The sequence below is a fragment of the Bos mutus genome, chromosome 7 (genome assembly GCF_027580195.1).
Source record: "Bos mutus isolate GX-2022 chromosome 7, NWIPB_WYAK_1.1, whole genome shotgun sequence".
Lineage (NCBI taxonomy): Eukaryota > Metazoa > Chordata > Mammalia > Artiodactyla > Bovidae > Bos > Bos mutus.
In genome coordinates, this window is record NC_091623.1 from 39,051,533 (window position 1) to 39,067,125 (window position 15,593).

General features: G+C 40.6%; 1 protein-coding gene across 2 annotated transcripts in view; it reads left to right on the forward strand.

Moving 5' to 3' along the window:
* Positions 1 to 6,502: 6,502 nt before the first annotated feature.
* The window catches only part of FER (FER tyrosine kinase), a 460,352-nt gene continuing 451,261 nt past the window's right edge, over positions 6,503 to 15,593 (forward strand). The window contains exon 1 of one of the 2 annotated variants that reach the window (XM_070373202.1): positions 6,503 to 6,586. The gene's annotated coding sequence lies outside the window, so the exon portion shown is untranslated. The remainder of the gene's footprint in view (positions 6,587 to 15,593) is intronic. The other variant, XM_070373203.1, reaches the window with a different exon arrangement.

Consider the following 15,593-nt stretch of genomic DNA (forward strand, 5'->3'; position numbering starts at 1 on the left):
CACACAAAGACACAGTGTATAGCAAATAGTTCTATTTTTCACACCAGACTTTTACTTAAAGCTACTCTCTGCAAATACGTAATCACAAATTCAACAAACATATCTTTCCAGGTTTAGATTTTTCTTTGTATAAGGATAGAGGCATTCTAAGTTTCTTGGAGAAGATGTGCCTTGGTGAAGCAATCCCCAAAGTTGCATTTTGCCTTTGTCTAACCATTTCACGCATAAACATTCATCAATTTCTTTCATATTGATTTGACACATACCACAGAATTTAATATTCACAGAAAATTTTCGATTTTAAGAGGTTTATTCACCTATCTTTAGTTTGTGAACAGTCATCACAAAATACACACCAAACATTAATTTGATTATTTCTGACTGTATTAAAATGTATCTTTAGTTTCGGTGATGTTATTACCCAATGTGACATCATTTTCAAGAATAAATAAAAAACTAGAAACTAATTACTTTCTTTAACTTATAGTCTCAATATTTCGGGCATAGGTATTTTGGGGAGAATATAATTAGAAACAAAATGTTCTCCTGACCCAGAAATTCTCTTCACAAAGGTAGTGGAGAAATAAAACACTTTTCTTATTGAATAAGCATTAGACCAGAATGTGATGGGCAATGCAGGCAATCCACAAAGTGACTGCAAAGACAGCAGGCATCCTTTACACAGCCCAGCAGATACAACCTATTACGTTTCCGAGTTAAACAATAACTAGTCATCAAGTACTAGGCCTTGATAACAAGGCACATATAATTCATCTTACCTTTATTTCATAATTGGGATGACCATCAGTGTTAGCTAATAAGCATTATCCACAGGAAAAACAAACATTTCATTTTTATGACAGAAGGTAGTTTTGCAATTTGGGAAAATTTGCCCAAGAATTTTGGCTCCTACCATCCCACAGAAACTGGGAGAGAGGTGACATAGCTCTCTCTCCCCCATCTGTTTAATTGAGGTATAACTATTACACTAGCTTGAGATGTACAACATAATTCCTTATTTGTATATATTTTTAACTGATCACCACAATAAGTGTAGTTAACATCCATTATGTATTACACAATTTTTTTCTTATGAAGAGAACTTTTTAAGATCTACTTTTTTTTTTTTTTAGCAACTTTCAAATATACAATAGAGTATTATTAACTGCAGTTATCATGATGTCTATTACATCCCCATTATTCATTTTATATCTGGAAGTTTGTACCTTTTGACCACTTTCACACATTTCAACCACCTCTCACCCCTTGCCTCTGCCAACCACCCATTCTGTTTTCTGTATCTGTGATCTATGAGTTCTTTACTTTTTAACTCCGCGTGTAAGGGAGATTACATGGCATTTGTACTTCTCTGTTTTATTTCACTAAGCATAATGCCCTCAAGGTCTATCCATGTTGTTGAAATGGTAAGATTTCATTTTTTTTTAGGCCGAATAATATTCTACCCTGTATATGTATGTAACCACAACATCTTTACCCGTTCATTGGCACTGTTTTTCTCGATATTTGCATTTCAAAGAGAGAGGTCCCAGGTCCTTAATAAAGACATTTCTGGGATATAAAGCTAACAAAAAAAATGACTAAGACCTATCCAGTCTTCAAAATAATTTGTATACATTTCAAAGCAATGAAAAAGCATACAACAATTACCAATTTTCTAAAGCAAATATTCTAAGAAAGGGAAATACCTTCTAGCTTCAGTAGGGTGAATTAAGCAACTTTTTAAAAGTTTCTGTCTTTACATTTTGATTCTAATTGGTTATGTCTAACCTTCGTAATTTTGCTTAACCTTTCTCAAATATAGAAAAATTTAAGAATAAAAGCTCTTTTAGTCTTGAAAAAATACAAATAAACAAAACTCCCAAAAGACAATAGAAAAAAAATTTTTTTTTTGTCTTCACAGCACATTTTGGTTTTTTAACAGAGTATACATGTTAAGTCTAAAATTTGTTTTTCTATGTATAGGGCTGTTCATTACAGTAAAATAAGGAACTATTTAGAAGTGATCAACTATGAATTAATTATTCACTGTTCTCTGGTTCCCATGTAATACACAAATTTTGGAGGGGGAGATGGAGTTTGGGTTGACCTTAAAATTTGCTCCAGAAAAAGAATGTGGTCCAGCCAATGCAGTTTTACTACACAATGCTTTAAAGAGTCGGTCACAGAAACACACCCTGGAACAGTGACTAATAACACCTGTCACACAGTTACAGATCGCCCAGGTGTCTTTTTGCAGCTCCAATTACTCATTTTCCACTAAGTTCTTTTGGGGAAGGGTGCCTCAGAGGCGGAGCAAACCAGCTTCAGTTCTTCCCTCATTCCAGATTCTGGAAGAGGTGAGAACTTACAACATGGAACCACTCACAGAACTGCTGTATGTTTTTTAACAGCATCCATCACACTCACGCTCGCAGAAATCCAAGTCTATGCCCTGACCAGTGTGCTGAACAAGCTGAAGGTGAACGGTTCTATGAAGACCTTCTAGATCTAACACCCAAAAAAGATGTCGTTTTCATTACAGGGGACTGGAATGCAAAAGTAGGAAGTCAAGAAATACCAGGAGCAATGGGCAAATTTGGCCTTGGAGTACAGAATGAAGCAGGGCAAAGGCTAATAGAGTTTTGTCAAGAGGATGCACTGATCATAGCAAACACCCTCTTCTAACAATACAATAGAAGACTGTATACAGAGACATCACCAGATGGTCAATGCCGAAATCAGATTGATTATATTCTTTGCAGCCAAAGATGGAGAAGCTCTCTACGGTCAGCAAAAACAAGACCGGGAGCTGACTGTGGTTCAACTCATGAACTTTTTATTGCCAAATTCAGACTTAAATTGAAAAAAGTAGCAAAAACCATGAGACTATTCAGGTATGACCTAAATCAAATCCCTTATGATTATACAGTGGAGGTGAGAAATAGATTTAAAGGACTAGATCTGATAGACAGAGTGCCTGATGAACTATGGATGGAGGTTACATTGTACATTGTACAGGAGACAGGGATCAAGACCATCCCCAAGAAAAAGAAATGCAAAAAGGCAAAATGGTTGTCTAGATCAGATCAGATCAGTCGCTCAGTCATGTCCGACTCTTTGTGACCCCATGAATCGCAGCACGCCAGGCCTCCCTGTCCATCAACAACTCCCAGAGTTCACTCAGACTCATGTCCATCGAGTCACTGATGCCATCCAGCCATCTCATCCTCTGTCTTTCCCTTCTCCTCTGGCCCTCAATCCCTCCCAGCATCAGAGTCTTTTCCAATGAGTCAACTCTTCGCATGAGGTGGCCAAAGTACTGGAGTTTCAGCTTTAGCATCATTCCTTCCAAAGAAATCTCAGGGCTGAACTCCTTCAGAATGGACTGGTTGGATCTCTTTGCAGTCCAAGGGACTCTCAAGAGTCTTCTCCAACACCACACTTCAAAAGCATCAATTCTTCGGCGCTCAGCCTTCTTCACAGTCCAACTCTCACATCCATACATGACCACTGGAAAAACCATAGCCTTGACTAGACGGACCTTTGTTGGCAAAGTAATGTCTCTGCTTTTGAATATGCTATCTAGGTTGGTCATAACTTTGCTTCCAAGGAGTAAGTGTCTTTTAATTTCATGGCTGCAGTCACCATCTGCAGTGATTTTGGAGCCCCAAAAAATGAAGTCTGACACTGTTTCCACTGTTTCCCCATCTATTTCCCATGAAGTGATGGGACTGGATGCTGTGATCTTCGTTTTCTGAATGTTGAGCTTTAAGCCAACTTTTTCACTCTCTTCTTTCACTTTCATCAAAAGGCTTTTTAGTTCCTCTTCACTTTCTGCCATAAGGGTGGTGTCATCTGCATATCTGAAGTTATTGATATTTCTCCTGGCAATCTTGATTCCAGCTTGTGTTTCTTCCAGTCCAGCGTTTCTCATGATGTACTCTGCATATAAGTTAAATAAGCAGGGTGACAATATACAGCCTTGATGAACTCCTTTTCCTATTTGGAACCAGTCTGTTCTTCCAAGGAGGCCTTAAAAATAGCTGTGAAAAGAAGAGAAGCAAAAGGCAAAGGAGAGAAGGAAAGATATACCCAACTGAATGCAGAGTTCCAAAGAATAGAAAGGAGAGATAAGAAAGCCTTTCTCAGTGATCGATGCAAAGAAATAGAGGGAAAAAATACAATGGGGAAGATTAGAGATCTTTTCAAGAAAATTAGAGATACCAAAGGAACATTTCATGCAAAGATGGGCTCAATAAAGGACAGAAATGGTATGGACCTAACAGAAGCAGAAAATATTAAGAAGAGGTGGCAAGAATACACAGGAGAACTATACAAAAAAGGTCTTTACAACTCAGATAATCACGATGGTATGATCACTCACCTAGAGCCAGACATCCTGGAATGCTAAGTCAAGAGGGCTATACGAAGTATCACTACGAACAAAGTTAGTGGAGGTGATGGAATTCCAGTTGATGTATTTCAAATTCTAAAAGATGATGCTGTGAAAGTGCTGCACTCAATATGCCAGCAAATTTTTCAGTCCTGGCCACAGGACTGGAAAAGGTCAGTTTTCATTCCAATCCCAAGGAAAGGCAATGCCAAACAATGCTCAAACTACCGCACAATTGCTCTCATCTCACATATGAGCAAAGTAATGCTCAAAATTCTCCAGGCCAGGCCTCAACAGTACATGAACAGTGAAATTTCAGATGTTCAAACTGGATTTAGAAAAGGCAGAGGAACCAGAGATCAAACTGCCAACATCCACTGGATTTACAAAAAGCAAGAGAGTTCCAGAAAAACATCTACTTCTGCTTTATTGACAACGCTAAAGCCTTTGACTGTGTGGATCACAACAAACTGTGGAAAATTCTTCAAGAGATGGGAATACCAGACCACCTGACCTGCCTCCTGAGAAATCTGTAGGCAGGTCAAGAAGCAACAGTTAGAACTGGACATGGAACAGCAAACTGGTTCCAAATCAGGAAGGGAGTACGTCAAGGCTGTATTTTTTCACCCTGCTTATTTAACTTTTATGTGGAGTTTATCATGCGAAATTATGTGCTGGATGAAGCACAAATTGGAATCAAGATTGTCAGGAGAAATATCAATAATCTCAGCTATGCAGATGACACCACCCTTATGGCACGAAGTGAAGAACTAAACAGCTTCTTGATGAAAGTAAAAGAGGAGAGTGAAAAAGTTGGCTTAAAGCTCAACATTCAGAATACTAAGATCATGGCATCTAGTCCCATCACTGCATGGGAAATAGATGGGGAAACAGTGGCTGACTTTATTTTTTTTGGCTCCAAAATCACTGCAGATGGTGATTGCAGCCATGAAATTAAAAGATGCTTGCTCCTTGGAAGAAAAGCTTTGACCAACCTAGATAGTATACTAAAAAGCAGACATTACTTTGCCAACAAAGGTCCATCTAATGAAGGCTGTGGTTTTTTTCAGTGGTCATGTATGGACGTGAGAGTTGAACTATCAAGAAAGCTGAGCACCTGGGAATTGATACTTTTGAACTGTGGTGTTGGAGAAGACTCTTGAGACCCCTTGGACTGCAAGGAGATCCAACCAGTCCATCCTAAAGGAGATCAGTCCTGAATGTTCATTGGAAGGACTGATGCTGAAGCTGAAACTCCAATACTTTAGCCGCCTGATGTGAAGAGCTGACTCATTTGAAAAGACCCTGATGCTGGGAAAGATTGAGGGCAGCAGGAGAAGGGGACGACAGAGGATGAGATGGTTGGATGGCATCACTGACTCGATGGACATGAGTTTGAGTAAACTCCGGGAGTTGGTGATGGACAGGGCGGCCTGGTGTGCTGCGGTCCACGGTGTCGCAGAGTCGGACACTACTGAGCGACTGAATTGAGCTGAACTGACTGAACTGGTCACAACTATAGCACCTCGTGTCTTGCCCTTTTAAAAAGAGGGTCTCAGGTACTGGGAATTACAGGAATGAGAAGGAGCTCCCGTCTTTATGGCAATTCCAGCCGAAAGCTAGTTGAAGAGAATGAAGGCTACAACAGCTGCATGTAAGATACACGAAGAGAAGAAGGAGTGACACGCACGCACTCCGGGTGGAGGGTCCGCGCCCCCAAAGCCGACTTCAGTGCCCGGCGTCGCCCGCGGGCGCCCTTAGCGTTTTAGTCACGCCCCCGCCACCACGCCCTGAATTCCCTCCCGGCCGTCGAGCCGTCGGGCAGGCCCTTCTAGGCGGCCCCGGCTTATCGCCCCCGGCCCGGCCGCTTCCCGGCCGCGGGCGGGCGAGCCTCCCCAAGCTTCCTGTGACGACGCCGGCCGCCGGCCGCCGCCCGCAGCCCGCCTGGCGGGCCTGGAGCCCGGGCCGCGCCCCGCCCCCCGGGAGCTGGTGGGGGAGGGCCGGGGTCGGACGGCAGCGCCCGCCCCCGGCCGGCGCCCATTGGCCGGCAGCTCGCGGGCGCCCGGAGACCGGAGCGCCGCCGGATTGGCCGCGAGGGCCCGTGACGGCTGCGCCCATTGGCTGGGGCGGCCCCGTGACGCGGGGTGGCGACGGGCTCCCGCGTCCGAGGGGCTCCCGCTTGTCAGGTTCTAGGTAGGTGAGTTCCGCGCCGCCCGCGGCGGGCGCTGTTGCCTAGGGCAACGCGGGGAAGTGGGGTGGGGAGTGGGGGAGGCCGGCAGAGAGCCGGGGTCACGCTCCGCGCCCGCCGAGGGGCGCCCGGGGCTCCGTCCCCGCCCTCAGCCGCCGCCGCCTCCCGCTCCCGGCGGCGGGGTCTCCGCGGCGTCCCGCGCCCGCGGCGGCGCGCCCCTGCTCGGGGCTCGGGCCGGCGGCCCGCCTGACTGGGCGAGGCCCGCGCTCCTCACCGCCCGCGACTGGACGCTGAGGGGGCGCGTGCCTGCGCCGCGGGGCTGAGGCGGCGGGGTGAGGCGGCCCGGCGGCCCCGCCCGCTCGCCGGGTGCGGGGGCTGCGCGGTGCGGGGCGGTGCCGGGGCAGCGCGGGCGCCGCCCATCGCGCCCGCACCCCCTGGTCTCCGCGGAACCTTCGGCCCGTCCTGGCGTCGCGGCTTCTCAGAGCCGCTCCGCCCGCCCCCAGCTCGCCCCTGTCACCCCTGACCCCCAGCGTCCGCGCCCCTCCCGCCGCGGCCCGCAGTGACCCTCGAGGGGCGGACGAGGTGCGAAGCTGGCTCCGCCGGGTCCGCTCCCTCCTTGCCGATTAGGGCTGGGGAGGTGTCTGGAGGCACCTGGGGCCAGCTCTATGCTTCGTCTCCCACATTCAGGTTCCACCTTCCGAAACACGCTACCTGGGTTGGTGTTGGTAGGGTGCTACGTTTTGCACAAATTAACTGTGAAGCCGTGGCTTTTTACTTTTGTGCATTTATGATTTTGATAGGCAGTGCAGTGCAGCCCACCGTGTGTTAATTTCATAAGGCTGGCACTTTCGTTTTCGTTTGCCTTAGGGTTAAAAATCCTTAATCTTTTAAATTCGGAAGCCACTGTATATATATTCGTAGCGGCCCCACTATCGGTTTGACATAAATTACTCTAAAGGTGTGGTGCTATTTTTTTTCTCTTTCTCCAGATGTTTTAAAACACAAAATTGGCAAATGGAGTCAGCGATGTAAAAAGTGTAATAGAAAAATCAGTAAGAATAGACCAAAACTGTTTCAGTGATTAAAGACTAGAAAGTATGTTTCAACTTAATGAATGGGGACTTGAATTTTGCAAAGTGTAGTTCTTGGACTGAGCAGTGTTGCAGTCCTGCTGTATCCACCTATGTGGGTTTTAGGAAAACAGACACGTGAAGAGCCAAGCGTTTTGTCAGTCAACGCAAAGGAAGACTGTGCTTTGTCATCTGGGTCCTCGTTTCTGCTAGTTCTCTTGAGCCAAGAGAACTGTTTTCAAAGGGAGTACATAGGCATACTTGGAAACCTTTTTCCAGTTTCTTCCATGAAAGACCTTTGCAGAAGATCTGTTTCTCTTCATTAAATATACACCATGTAAAATTATTTGGGGTCGGGTTAATGCAGCTTCTGCACTATTTCAAAGTTTGATGTAAGTAGTTGAAGAAATAAGTCAGGCTTTTGGTAGACCTGCCCTTTTCATTTCATCTTCAACTATTAATGTAGCTATAACTCTGGTCTGTGAACATTTCACGTTTGCCTTTTTCCCCCTCCAATATTTCACGTTGAAAAATTTCAAACAATACAGGCAAGTTCAGTTGCTGGTGAATACTCACCAACTACACAACAATAATAGGAACAGCTGTTACATGGTATATGCTAAGGAACAGAAGAACTGAAATGATCAACTTTGAAAACCAGAATAAATATGTATTATACCAAAATATTGTCAAGTGCTTATTTCCGTTTGTAGATGGAAATAGTGTTTATAAAAACCATAGTAATTGAATTCTGTGAGACTATTATAAAGCAGTCATCATTGTAAATCAGGGCCTTAAGTTAATTGTGTTTTGGTAATCAGAAAAAAAAGGAAATCTAATGAACTTGTTATACAAATAAAAGTTTTGTTTTGAAATTGGACTTGTGTTAATAGATTATACTTTTGTACTTGATTTTTAAATGAGTATGTTTTGCAGATGAGTCGAAGGGACTATCATTTATGCACTGTTTTGGTAACACTTAATAAATTGAATCAACCTTATGTATGTTGTTTTGGAATAAGAATGTTTTTGTAGTGGAAAAAGAAAGCTTACGAACATGAACTTTTTAAATATAACTTTTCCATGGAATTTAGAGAGATTGAAGTTAATTTTGGTAGGAGTCAAAGCTGTCTTGCGTGTTATTTCATGGTGATGCTAAAGGAATATTTTAATACAAGACTTCAATTTATGATAAAAAATAAGAAATGGGTATAAATTCATGTATATTATATTTATAATTTTCCCATACTTAGGAAATTCCTGCTGTTCTTTAAGTATGTGAATCCTGCTTTTCAGTTTTTTTTGTTGTTGTTGTGAAGTTGCTAAGTTGTGCCTGACCCCTCTTTGCAACCCCATGGACTGCAGCACACCAGGCTTCCTTGTCCCTCACTGTCTCCTAGAGTTTGCTGAAGTTTGTGATCATTGAATTTGTGATGCTAACCAGACATCTCATCCTCTGCCACCTTCTCCTTTTGCCTTCAGTCTTTCCCAGCATCAGGGTCTGTTCCAGTGACTCGGTTGTTCACATCACATGGCTAAAGTATTTCAATTTTGGTATGCCCAAAATCTGTTTTTCATACTTAACAATATTTCATTCTTAAATATTGAAATTGAGCTGTGCTTCAGAATGTATAGATCTTTGGATTGCCTCATTATTTTTTCATATCTCATTTGACTTTGGCATGCTTCAGTTCAGTTCAGTGGCTCAGTCATGTCCGACTCTTTGTGACCCCATGAATCGCAGCACGCCAGGCCTCCCTGTCCATCACCAACTCCTGGAGTTCACCCAACTCATGTCCATCGAGTCAGTGATGCCATCCAGCCATCTCATCCTCTGTCTTCCCCTTCTCCTCCTGCCCCTAATCCCTCCCAGGGTCTTTTCCAATGAGTCAGCTCTTCACATGAGGTGGCCAAAGTAATGGAGTTTCAGCTTTAGCATCAGTTCTTCCAATGAACGCCCAGGACCGATCTCCTTTAGAATGGACTGGTTGGATCTCCTTGCAGTCCAAGGGACTCACAAGAGTCTTCTCCAACACCACAGTTCAAAAGCTTAATTCTTCGGCACTCAGCTTTCTTCACAGTCCAACTCTCACATCCATACATGACCACTGGAAAAACCATAGCCTTGACTAGACGGACCTTTGTTGGCAAAGTAATGTCTCTGCTTTTGAATATGCTATCTAGGTTGGTCATAACTTTGCTTCCAAGGAGTAAGTGACTTTTAATTTCATGGCTGCTATCACCATCTGAAGTGATTTTGGAGCCCAGAAAAATAAAGTCTGACACTGTTTCCACTGTTTACCCATCTATTTCCCATGAAGTGATGGGACCAGATGCCATGATCTTCATTTTCTGAATGTTGAGCTTTAAGCCAACTTTTTCACTCTCCTCTTTTACTTTCATCAAGAGCCTAAAGTTCCTCTTCGCTTTCTGCCGTAAGGGTGGTGTCATCTGCATATCTGAGGTTATTGATATTTCTCCTGGCAATCTTGATTTCCAGCTTGTGCTTCTTCCAGCCCAGCGTTTCTGATGATGTACTCTGCATATAAGTTAAATAAGCAGGGTGACAATATACAGCCTCGACATCCTCCTTTTCCTATTTGGAACCAGTTGGCATGCTTACGTATGGTTAATTTTTCATACCATGCCATTGGGAAATGGAACAAGCAGGGCATAGTTCTGGAACTTTGGAAAGAATAAAATAGATGTTTTTTAATCAAAGCTCCAAGTCTTCCCTTCCATCTCCTTCACCCATTTTTTTATTATGAAAGTTAAGTGCTTTAAAATCAAATCAGAAAACTACAGAAGAAAAGTAACTCCACGATAGTTAATGTTTTGGAAAAGAACTGAAGCTCTTGTTTCTTCTGTAACACTCTAGCAATCTTTGCAGTTTTATGGTCTTCATTGCAGTATGTCAGCACTTACATCTAAACTTGGAGGAGTTCCTGAACTTGAGACTCAGTTAGCCTAAATTAGAAGAGGGCTCCAAGATCTGGAGGAAAAATGGAAAAGAATCAATAGAGAACAGAATAGAGTCAGAAGAAAAGAATCAGACCCAAGCAATTACCCACTTTTTCTTTTTTCTTAAGTATAAATACAGTCCTAGTTAACCTTATGAGACTGCTGTATAACTGACAAAGTATGAAGCCTTTCACGTTTTTTCTTTGGGATTTAGAATGTCCAAGTAAGATGATATTTACTTGCTGCCTGTCTACAGAAATTTTTGGATTTTTTCTATTTTGGAGAGATACTTCATGTTCAGCTTTTAAAAATTTAATGTCATGCATAACTTGGAATTATTTCCTAAATATTAATTTATTAATTTATTTCCTAAATATTAATTTATACAAACTATGACTAATTTTTAGCCTTATAAGTTACCACTGCTCACTATAAGCTTAATATTGCCTCCTCCTTCAGAAGGTTTTGATTAAAAAACTGTAAAGTTCAATGTATGTGTTTCTTGTGAGATTGTAAGGTATAGTGAAAAGAAAATTCTTTTTATTTTGGAGCCAGATAATCTGGGTTTCAGTCAGAAATTAGGATTTTCTTTTGTGGGATCTTGAGCAAGTTTTTAAAAACCTCTTTAAACCATAGTTTCTTTTTTTTTTTTAAACTTTTTGGTTCTGTATTGGGATATTGCTGATCAGCAATGTTGTGAGTTCAGTGACCCTAAAGGAACTCAGTCATGTATATACATGTATCCATTCTCCCCCAAAGTCCCCTTCATCCAGGCTGCCGCGTAACAGTGAACAGAGTTCCGTGTACTATACAAAAGTCCTTGTTGTAAGTCATAGTTTCTTAATCTGTAAAATGGGGATGATATTAATAAAGTTGCCTCATAAGGTTGTTATGAAGAAGAAATGAGACAGTCGAGGTAAAGTGCTTACATTTAGGGAGCACGCAGCTCTTACATTCAGTCCCTTTCCCTGTAGTTTTCATTTTGCCTCTTCAGGTGTTACTGTGTTTATTCTGCCATCCTAAAAGCCCGTAAGTTTTAGACTTTGGAAATTAAAATAATGTACATTAGATGGACTGAAATTGAAAGACATTTACATTTGTACTAACCAAATAATAGAAGTATCTCAGATTAGCTGTTTTTTTTTTTTTTTGTAATAGTTCTTGGCTTATTGTATCTCAGTAGTGATAATCAGAAATTGACCTTAAATGATTTTTACCTCAAAATATGTCCAGTTCGTCTGAATTCCTGAATTATTTTTCTTTCATATTAGATTATCATCTGTTGTTGGATGGTTTCCCTACATTCCTTTCAACCACAAATATTTGCCTAAAAGTGGTACAGAAAAATGTTACCTTCTTAAATCTCTTAACTAATGCACCCCACCACTTTAAACTACATTTACTTAATCTGTTTAAAACTTTGTTTAAAATTTAAAATTTGTTTAAAACTTTGTGTATTATTATACACAAAACTCTTGAGTGTTTTCTGTCTCCTACAGAAATGTCTCCTCCAATTTCCTATAGGATTATTTTTTAGGGAGCAATATATCCCTGTTTCAAAATGTGTGTTCAAAGTGTGGGATTTTGATTCTTAAATAATACAATTATAATTAAATACACAGACCATCCTGTAGTTTTTGGGTGTTGTGACAAACTCTGAATTGAGATAAGATTTGAACTAAATAGTCCTTACTGTCTCATCAGCAGGAAAACAAAGATTTTGTGGTTTAAGTCAGTGATTCTCAATGTTTTCTCCCCACCCCAGTACAAGATATGTACACGTGTGACATATTCTAACACGTAGTTTGCTAGTATGTCCTCTGTAATTCCATCTTGTGATGGAGAATGACACTGCGATAGGGATAAACTTGAATTTACTCTTATTGAGGAAAGTGGGTCATTAAAAAAGCCAAATAGCTGTTATCAGTAACAAAGCCTTGAGACACACCTTGTAGTACTGTCATTGAGGCCCAAGTTATTTTTGCCTTTTCCTGAAATGAGTACTCTTCACTTTTCCATGTCAGTCTTGTAATGCTACAGAAGAGATTACTAATTTTATGTAATTGACACTGAAGAGCCTTACATTTTTAAGAGTAACTGATGAATGTTTAAAAATATTTGACTAATAGCACCATGGTCTTTATAGTAAATAATATTACTACAGAAAAATTGAAATTGGTTTTCCAATATAAGTTATTTTGCTTACAGAAAATGTATTTCCAGAGTGGGACAAACAGTTTTAGGAAAAGGGGAAACTCTTAATAGAATATTTATATTCTAGGTGTTTAGTATAAATGATGTTCTTTATATTCTCTCAATCAGAAGAAATTTCTTTAAAATTACATTTTGTGGATGAAATTGCTCTTAAATAGTTCATCCTATGTAGAAGTAATATATGTAATATATAAGTTGAAGTAAGATTTAGAAAAATTATATTCATTATACCCTTGGCATTAGCAAGTGGTATTTCTTGAAATCTTTGCAGACCTAGGATATAATTACCTTCATAAAATGCAGTCAGATTTAATTGAAAAATTCAGGTGATCCCTTCAGACCCTTAATAATTCTGTAAACAGAACTCCAGTCCTCAAAGTTGTTAAACAATTTTTTTTTTTTTTTGCTTCTGAAATGAAGGCTGGATGACTTTACATTACATTATTAGTGTACATACGAAGTTTCTTCTACTTGGCTTTTCTTGTCTGTGGGTTTGTGGACTGGAAGAGTGTTTCTGGCTTGATCGCAAAGCTTGCTGCACTGCCACAAAGTTGAAGAGTTCGTCCTTGGTCACTGCGGTGCTTGCTGCTTGCTGCTGTTTCTTGGTGATATTTGACAGCAGTCGGACTCTCAGGAGTTTGTGTCCCTTCTGTTCTCTGGATGTCTTCAGCTTGGGAGGGTTTCCCAAGCTTTTCCCGTCAGTCGTTCAGGCTTTTTGTTAATTTCGCATTCTGCAAACAAAAATGCATTTGACTCTTCTACCAATATTCAGTTTTGGCAACAGATGCATCGGTAGCCACCTAGCAGCCACACGATTACTTCATGAGAATGTTTATACAGTATTCGGACTTTCTCTTGAATTATATTTGCTTCAGAATCACATGCTTTCTACATACATTCTTATACAGATTAGCCATTGTTTTAACTGTCATTGAGGATTGAAAATTTTGCTTTGGTAGGAGCAAAAGAAACATGGTAAGCGCTACCTTTTTGTCTGTTTTAGTGTAGAGTTTGTGGTGTCTGGTGGAATTTCTAATGATTCTCATCCAGTCACTGTTGTATTTTTTTTTAATCCAGCCTGAATTTGTTCCAAATTCATATATTCTGACTAAGTACCATCACTTTGTCAAGCCTCTTTGCTTTCTATATATTGAATAAATTGCCAGTAGAAGAGGAATTAAAGGGAACGGAACAATGCTGTCGTCTCAGGTAATTTTTAACGACAAATAACTTGATAAATCATTATCCCGATTATTTATAAATGATTATGTTGGACAAAGTATAAGAATTTTCATCTAGACTTATATATAATATAGCTTTTTACAAAGCAGGAGACTGATTGCTTTCTCTTACCAGTAGTTATGTACATGTATGTATGTATGTATGTATATGTACGTATATGGGCTTCCCGGTTAGCTCAGTGGGTAAAGAATCTGCCTGCAATGCAGGAGATACAGGAGACATGAGTTTGAGCTCTGGGTCGGGAAGATCCTCTGGAGGAGGAAGTGGCAGCCCACTCGGTTATTCTTGCCTGGAGTATTCTTGCCTGTCCATGGACTGAGGAGCCTGCCTGGCGGGCTACAGTCCATAGGCTTACAGAGAGTTGGACACGACTGAAGCAACCGAGTATGTGCTCACACACACATACATATTGTATTATAATTCTTTTTATGCGTAACCCTTTATCCCCTCCTCAACATTTTAACCTCAAAGTAAGAAGCAATTTCTGTCTGTAAAAGTTTTTGAGTACATTGCATGGATTCAGATATTGTTATGAGCGAGGGGCATTGGCATTTCTTTAGTACTCGCTAAAAATGTTAGACTTTTCTATGCATTAGTTTTGATTTTCATCACAACCTTGTAGATTGGATAACTTGTATTTTCATTTTGTGATCTGGAACCAATCTTAGGTCATATCCAAGGAGATTCTGCAATAAAGTGATACCTGGGATTTGAATTTAGGTCTTTCATATAAATGATAAATGTTAAAATATAGTGAACCATTAGAAGTCCTGGATTTAACATCAATTTCATCCACTTGGGAGTGACTTAGAGTTCATGTTGAAATATCTGAAGTGTTACTGAAATAATTTCCTCTTATTGGAAGTGAGATCCTGAGATATTCATGACCCCACCCAGCTGCCCAGTGTCCACATGTCACCTTGACTATGTTCTCAGTTTGAAGGTATCCTGTATAATAACTTTTGTCAAGTGATAAAATGTTGCTGCTTTGTAAAAAAAAATTTATTGAAAAGGAGCGCAACTGCTAGAAGTGAAGGAAAAGTAGAGGCATAAGAAAGTGGTAGATCGTAGCCAGAGGATAGACATTTTTCAATATGTTTAAAATGGAATGGTGAGTCGCATGAATCTGGATGTGAATCAGTGTACTTCTAGGGAAACAAAAGTTGACTTGTGAAACATCATTATTTTATGTTCAAGCTCTGTCAAAAATTCTCATAGTTTTTAGATTTTTTGAAAATGTCAGGGGTCTTATATTCATAATTTCTAACCCATTTCCCTTCTCTCTCACACTTAACAATAATATTGAAAGAGATTTCACTCTAAGTAGCTGCTCCTGTTTACAAGTTAATGTCATTCTGACAAATATCTTAAAATACTAACATAAATAATAGCATTCTCACTTATGATTTGGGTGTCCTTTTCTGAGTTTTACAATTAATTATAACAGAATAGTCACTAGTCTGTGGTGATGGCCTTTTTCTAAGGTTCTGATGTTCTATTATTATTTTGGATCTGATTTACCCTA